General features: G+C 49.4%; 2 non-coding genes across 2 annotated transcripts; both read left to right on the top strand.

Annotated features, from left to right (window-relative positions):
• Positions 1–761: 761 nt before the first annotated feature.
• On the top strand, positions 762–834 carry Trnai-gau (transfer RNA isoleucine (anticodon GAU)). Its single transcript has one exon. It is a non-coding gene; the product is annotated as a tRNA-Ile (tRNA).
• A 5,013-nt stretch (positions 835–5,847) lies between these two features.
• Positions 5,848–5,920, top strand: Trnai-gau (transfer RNA isoleucine (anticodon GAU)). The gene has a single exon. It is a non-coding gene; the product is annotated as a tRNA-Ile (tRNA).
• Positions 5,921–6,302: the final 382 nt, after the last annotated feature.

Genomic DNA, 6,302 nt, shown 5'->3' on the forward strand with positions numbered 1-6,302 from the left:
GACTGCCAACCCTTATTTCTGTGTTATTTTCAACGAGCCCCTCATTTTCCTATTCTGATTCGCTACATGCATAGCGAGGGCCTCTGTTCTGGCAGTCTTGTTGCCAAAGGGAGCTTAAGAGGGTTCAAAGCTGGTCGACCACTCTGGACATGTCGTAGACACTCGAGTCACGACCCGGGGGTTAAAAAGAAGGTCCCCTTCACCCCGATTAGTCCGAATGGCGCTGGCTACCACCCCCAAGCACAGGAAACAAACATACCTAACATAAATACCCCAGAAAGTGAATGGGAAAATCGCCCCGCCGGTAGCGTAGTGGTTATCGCACCAGACCGGTATTCTGGAGGTCGTGGGTTCGGATCCCACCTGGCGGGCATTTTTTCTTCACTTTCTTTCTTTCTTTTAAAATTCTTAATCTGTTTCAATGATCTACCACATCCTCCCCTTTGCTTTCCGAGGTTTTCTCGACTGCCAACCCTTATTTCTGTGTTATTTTCAACGAGCCCCTCATTTTCCTATTCTGATTCGCTACATGCATAGCGAGGGCCTCTGTTCTGGCAGTCTTGTTGCCAAAGGGAGCTTAAGAGGGTTCAAAGCTGGTCGACCACTCTGGACATGTCGTAGACACTCGAGTCACGACCCGGGGGTTAAAAAGAAGGTCCCCTTCACCCCGATTAGTCCGAATGGCGCTGGCTACCACCCCCAAGCACAGGAGACAAACATACCTAACATAAATACCCCAGAAAGTGAATGGGAAAATCGCCCCGCCGGTAGCGTAGTGGTTATCGCACCAGACCGATATTCTGGAGGTCGTGGGTTCGGATCCCACCTGGCGGGCATTTTTTCTTCACTTTCTTTCTTTCTTTCCAAATTCTTAATCTGTTTCAATGATCTACCACATCCTCCCCTTTGCTTTCCGAGGTTTTCTCGACTGCCAACCCTTATTTCTGTGTTATTTTCAACGAGCCCCTCATTTTCCTATTCTGATTCGCTACATGCATAGCGAGGGCCTCTGTTCTGGCAGTCTTGTTGCCAAAGGGAGCTTAAGAGGGTTCAAAGCTGGTCGACCACCCTGGACATGTCGTAGACACTCGAGTCACGACCCGGGGGTTAAAAAGAAGGTCCCCTTCACCCCGATTAGTCCGAATGGCGCTGGCTACCACCCCCAAGCACAGGAAACAAACATACCTAACATAAATACCCCAGAAAGTGAATGGGAAAATCGCCCCGCCGGTAGCGTAGTGGTTATCGCACCAGACCGGTATTCTGGAGGTCGTGGGTTCGGATCCCACCTGGCGGGCATTTTTTCTTCACTTTCTTTCTTTCTTTCCAAATTCTTAATCTGTTTCAATGATCTACCACATCCTCCCCTTTGCTTTCCGAGGTTTTCTCGACTGCCAACCCTTATTTCTGTGTTATTTTCAACGAGCCCCTCATTTTCCTATTCTGATTCGCTACATGCATAGCGAGGGCCTCTGTTCTGGCAGTCTTGTTGCCAAAGGGAGCTTAAGAGGGTTCAAAGCTGGTCGACCACTCATGACATGTCGTAGACACTCGAGTCACGACCCGGGGGTTAAAAAGAAGGTCCCCTTCACCCCGATTAGTCCGAATGGCGCTGGCTACCACCCCCAAGCACAGGAAACAAACATACCTAACATAAATACCCCAGAAAGTGAATGGAAAATCGCCCCGCCGGTAGCGTAGTGGTTATCGCACCAGACCGGTATTCTGGAGGTCGTGGGTTCGGATCCCACCTGGCGGGCATTTTTTCTTCACTTTCTTTCTTTCTTTCCAAATTCTTAATCTGTTTCAATGATCTACCACATCCTCCCCTTTGCTTTCCGAGGTTTTCTCGACTGCCAACCCTTATTTCTGTGTTATTTTCAACGAGCCCCTCATTTTCCTATTCTGATTCGCTACATGCATAGCGAGGGCCTCTGTTCTGGCAGTCTTGTTGCCAAAGGGAGCTTAAGAGGGTTCAAAGCTGGTCGACCACTCTGGACATGTCGTAGACACTCGAGTCACGACCCGGGGGTTAAAAAGAAGGTCCCCTTCACCCCGATTAGTCCGAATGGCGCTGGCTACCACCCCCAAGCACAGGAAACAAACATACCTAACATAAATACCCCAGAAAGTGAATGGAAAATCGCCCCGCCGGTAGCGTAGTGGTTATCGCACCAGACCGGTATTCTGGAGGTCGTGGGTTCGGATCCCACCTGGCGGGCATTTTTTCTTCACTTTCTTTCTTTCTTTCCAAATTCTTAATCTGTTTCAATGATCTACCACATCCTCCCCTTTGCTTTCCGAGGTTTTCTCGACTGCCAACCCTTATTTCTGTGTTATTTTCAACGAGCCCCTCATTTTCCTATTCTGATTCGCTACATGCATAGCGAGGGCCTCTGTTCTGGCAGTCTTGTTGCCAAAGGGAGCTTAAGAGGGTTCAAAGCTGGTCGACCACTCTGGACATGTCGTAGACACTCGAGTCACGACCCGGGGGTTAAAAAGAAGGTCCCCTTCACCCCGATTAGTCCGAATGGCGCTGGCTACCACCCCCAAGCACAGGAAACAAACATACCTAACATAAATACCCCAGAAAGTGAATGGGAAAATCGCCCCGCCGGTAGCGTAGTGGTTATCGCACCAGACCGGTATTCTGGAGGTCGTGGGTTCGGATCCCACCTGGCGGGCATTTTTTCTTCACTTTCTTTCTTTCTTTCCAAATTCTTAATCTGTTTCAATGATCTACCACATCCTCCCCTTTGCTTTCCGAGGTTTTCTCGACTGCCAACCCTTATTTCTGTGTTATTTTCAACGAGCCCCTCATTTTCCTATTCTGATTCGCTACATGCATAGCGAGGGCCTCTGTTCTGGCAGTCTTGTTGCCAAAGGGAGCTTAAGAGGGTTCAAAGCTGGTCGACCACCCTGGACATGTCGTAGACACTCGAGTCACGACCCGGGGGTTAAAAAGAAGGTCCCCTTCACCCCGATTAGTCCGAATGGCGCTGGCTACCACCCCCAAGCACAGGAAACAAACATACCTAACATAAATACCCCAGAAAGTGAATGGGAAATCGCCCCGCCGGTAGCGTAGTGGTTATCGCACCAGACCGGTATTCTGGAGGTCGTGGGTTCGGATCCCACCTGGCGGGCATTTTTTGTTCACTTTCTTTCTTTCCAAATTCTTAATCTGTTTCAATGATCTACCACATCCTCCCCTTTGCTTTCCGAGGTTTTCTCGACTGCCAACCCTTATTTCTGTGTTATTTTCAACGAGCCCCTCATTTTCCTATTCTGATTCGCTACATGCATAGCGAGGGCCTCTGTTCTGGCAGTCTTGTTGCCAAAGGGAGCTTAAGAGGGTTCAAAGCTGGTCGACCACTCTGGACATGTCGTAGACACTCGAGTCACGACCCGGGGGTTAAAAAGAAGGTCCCCTTCACCCCGATTAGTCCGAATGGCGCTGGCTACCACCCCCAAGCACAGGAAACAAACACACCTAACATAAATACCCCAAAAAGTGAATGGGAAAATCGCCCCGCCGGTAGCGTAGTGGTTATCGCACCAGACCGGTATTCTGGAGGTCGTGGGTTCGGATCCCACCTGGCGGGCATTTTTTCTTCACTTTCTTTCTTTCTTTCCAAATTCTTAATCTGTTTCAATGATCTACCACATCCTCCCCTTTGCTTTCCGAGGTTTTCTCGACTGCCAACCCTTATTTCTGTGTTATTTTCAACGAGCCCCTCATTTTCCTATTCTGATTCGCTACATGCATAGCGAGGGCCTCTGTTCTGTCAGTCTTGTTGCCAAAGGGAGCTTAAGAGGGTTCAAAGCTGGTCGACCACTCTGGACATGTCGTAGACACTCGAGTCACGACCCGGGGGCTAAAAAGAAGGTCCCCTTCACCCCGATTTGTCCGAATGGCGCTGGCTACCACCCCCAAGCACAGGAAACAAACATACCTAACATAAATACCCCAGAAAGTGAATGGGAAAATCGCCCCGCCGGTAGCGTAGTGGTTATCGCACGAGACCGGTATTCTGGAGGTCGTGGGTTCGGATCCCACCTGGCGGGCATTTTTTCTTCACTTTCTTTCTTTCTTTCCAAATTCTTAATCTGTTTCAATGATCTACCACATCCTCCCCTTTGCTTTCCGAGGTTTTCTCGACTGCCAACCCTTATTTCTGTGTTATTTTCAACGAAACCCTCATTTTCCTATTCTGATTCGCTACATGCATAGCGAGGGCCTCTGTTCTGGCAGTCTTGTTGCCAAAGGGAGCTTAAGAGGGTTCAAAGCTGGTCGACCACTCTGGACATGTCGTAGACACTCGAGTCACGACCCGGGGGTTAAAAAGAAGGTCCCCTTCACCCCGATTAGTCCGAATGGCGCTGGCTACCACCCCCAAGCACAGGAAACAAACACACCTAACATAAATACCCCAAAAAGTGAATGGGAAAATCGCCCCGCCGGTAGCGTAGTGGTTATCGCACCAGACCGGTATTCTGGAGGTCGTGGGTTCGGATCCCACCTGGCGGGCATTTTTTCTTCACTTTCTTTCTTTCTTTCCAAATTCTTAATCTGTTTCAATGATCTACCACATCCTCCCCTTTGCTTTCCGAGGTTTTCTCGACTGCCAACCCTTATTTCTGTGTTATTTTCAACGAGCCCCTCATTTTCCTATTCTGATTCGCTACATGCATAGCGAGGGCCTCTGTTCTGTCAGTCTTGTTGCCAAAGGGAGCTTAAGAGGGTTCAAAGCTGGTCGACCACTCTGGACATGTCGTAGACACTCGAGTCACGACCCGGGGGCTAAAAAGAAGGTCCCCTTCACCCCGATTTGTCCGAATGGCGCTGGCTACCACCCCCAAGCACAGGAAACAAACATACCTAACATAAATACCCCAGAAAGTGAATGGGAAAATCGCCCCGCCGGTAGCGTAGTGGTTATCGCACGAGACCGGTATTCTGGAGGTCGTGGGTTCGGATCCCACCTGGCGGGCATTTTTTCTTCACTTTCTTTCTTTCTTTCCAAATTCTTAATCTGTTTCAATGATCTACCACATCCTCCCCTTTGCTTTCCGAGGTTTTCTCGACTGCCAACCCTTATTTCTGTGTTATTTTCAACGAAACCCTCATTTTCCTATTCTGATTCGCTACATGCATAGCGAGGGCCTCTGTTCTGGCAGTCTTGTTGCCAAAGGGAGCTTAAGAGGGTTCAAAGCTGGTCGACCACTCTGGACATGTCGTAGACACTCGAGTCACGACCCGGGGGTTAAAAAGATGGTCCCCTTCACCCCGATTAGTCCGAATGGCGCTGGCTACCACCCCCAAGCACAGGAAACAAACATACCTAACATAAATACCCCAGAAAGTGAATGGGAAAATCGCCCCGCCGGTAGCGTAGTGGTTATCGCACCAGACCGGTATTCTGGAGGTCGTGGGTTCGGATCCCACCTGGCGGGCATTTTTTCTTCACTTTCTTTCTTTCTTTCCAAATTCTTAATCTGTTTCAATGATCTACCACATCCTCCCCTTTGCTTTCCGAGGTTTTCTCGACTGCCAACCCTTATTTCTGTGTTATTTTCAACGAGCCCCTCATTTTCCTATTCTGATTCGCTACATGCATAGCGAGGGCCTCTGTTCTGGCAGTCTTGTTGCCAAAGGGAGCTCAAGAGGGTTCAAAGCTGGTCGACCACTCTGGACATGTCGTAGACACTCGAGTCACGACCCGGGGGTTAAAAAGAAGGTCCCCTTCACCCCGATTAGTCCGAATGGCGCTGGCTACCACCCCCAAGCACAGGAGACAAACATACCTAACATAAATACCCCAGAAAGTGAATGGGAAAATCGCCCCGCCGGTAGCGTAGTGGTTATCGCACCAGACCGATATTCTGGAGGTCTTGGGTTCGGATCCCACCTGGCGGGCATTTTTTCTTCACTTTCTTTCTTTCTTTCCAAATTCTTAATCTGTTTCAATGATCTACCACATCCTCCCCTTTGCTTTCCGAGGTTTTCTCGACTGCCAACCCTTATTTCTGTGTTATTTTCAACGAGCCCCTCATTTTCCTATTCTGATTCGCTACATGCATAGCGAGGGCCTCTGTTCTGGCAGTCTTGTTGCCAAAGGGAGCTTAAGAGGGTTCAAAGCTGGTCGACCACCCTGGACATGTCGTAGACACTCGAGTCACGACCCGGGGGTTAAAAAGAAGGTCCCCTTCACCCCGATTAGTCCGAATGGAACTGGCTACCACCCCCAAGCACAGGAAACAAACATACCTAACATAAATACCCCAGAAAGTGAATGGGA

Source organism: Haemaphysalis longicornis, unplaced genomic scaffold, assembly GCF_048455015.1.
Source record: "Haemaphysalis longicornis isolate Haplotype H1 unplaced genomic scaffold, Haemaphysalis longicornis Haplotype H1 scaffold_5, whole genome shotgun sequence".
Lineage (NCBI taxonomy): Eukaryota > Metazoa > Arthropoda > Arachnida > Ixodida > Ixodidae > Haemaphysalis > Haemaphysalis longicornis.